This window comes from Nematolebias whitei, chromosome 12 (genome assembly GCF_014905685.2).
Source record: "Nematolebias whitei isolate Nwh7 chromosome 12, NemWhi1, whole genome shotgun sequence".
In the NCBI taxonomy this organism is placed as follows: domain Eukaryota; kingdom Metazoa; phylum Chordata; class Actinopteri; order Cyprinodontiformes; family Rivulidae; genus Nematolebias; species Nematolebias whitei.
The window spans coordinates 47,402,815-47,403,027 of record NC_056509.1 but is presented as its reverse complement, the minus strand read 5'-3'; the positions used below and the strand labels follow the sequence as shown (position 1 = coordinate 47,403,027).

Below are 213 nucleotides of genomic sequence, written 5' to 3'. Positions count from 1 at the left end.
GACTACCTATAGATCTGTGGTTCCTAGAGACCTACAGACCAGGACTAACTATATATCTGTGGTTCCTAGAGACCTACAGACCAGGACTAACTATAGATCTGTGGTTCCTAGAGATCTACAGACCAGGACTAACTATAGGTCTGTGGTTCCTATAGACCTACAGATTAGGACTAACTATAGATCTGTGGTTCCTAGAGACCTACAGACCAGGAC

General features: G+C 44.1%; 1 protein-coding gene across 1 annotated transcript in view; it reads right to left on the bottom strand.

Moving 5' to 3' along the window:
- mboat2b (membrane bound O-acyltransferase domain containing 2b) overlaps positions 1-213 on the bottom strand; it is a 10,352-nt gene that overhangs the window by 5,553 nt on the left and 4,586 nt on the right. The window lies entirely within an intron of this gene.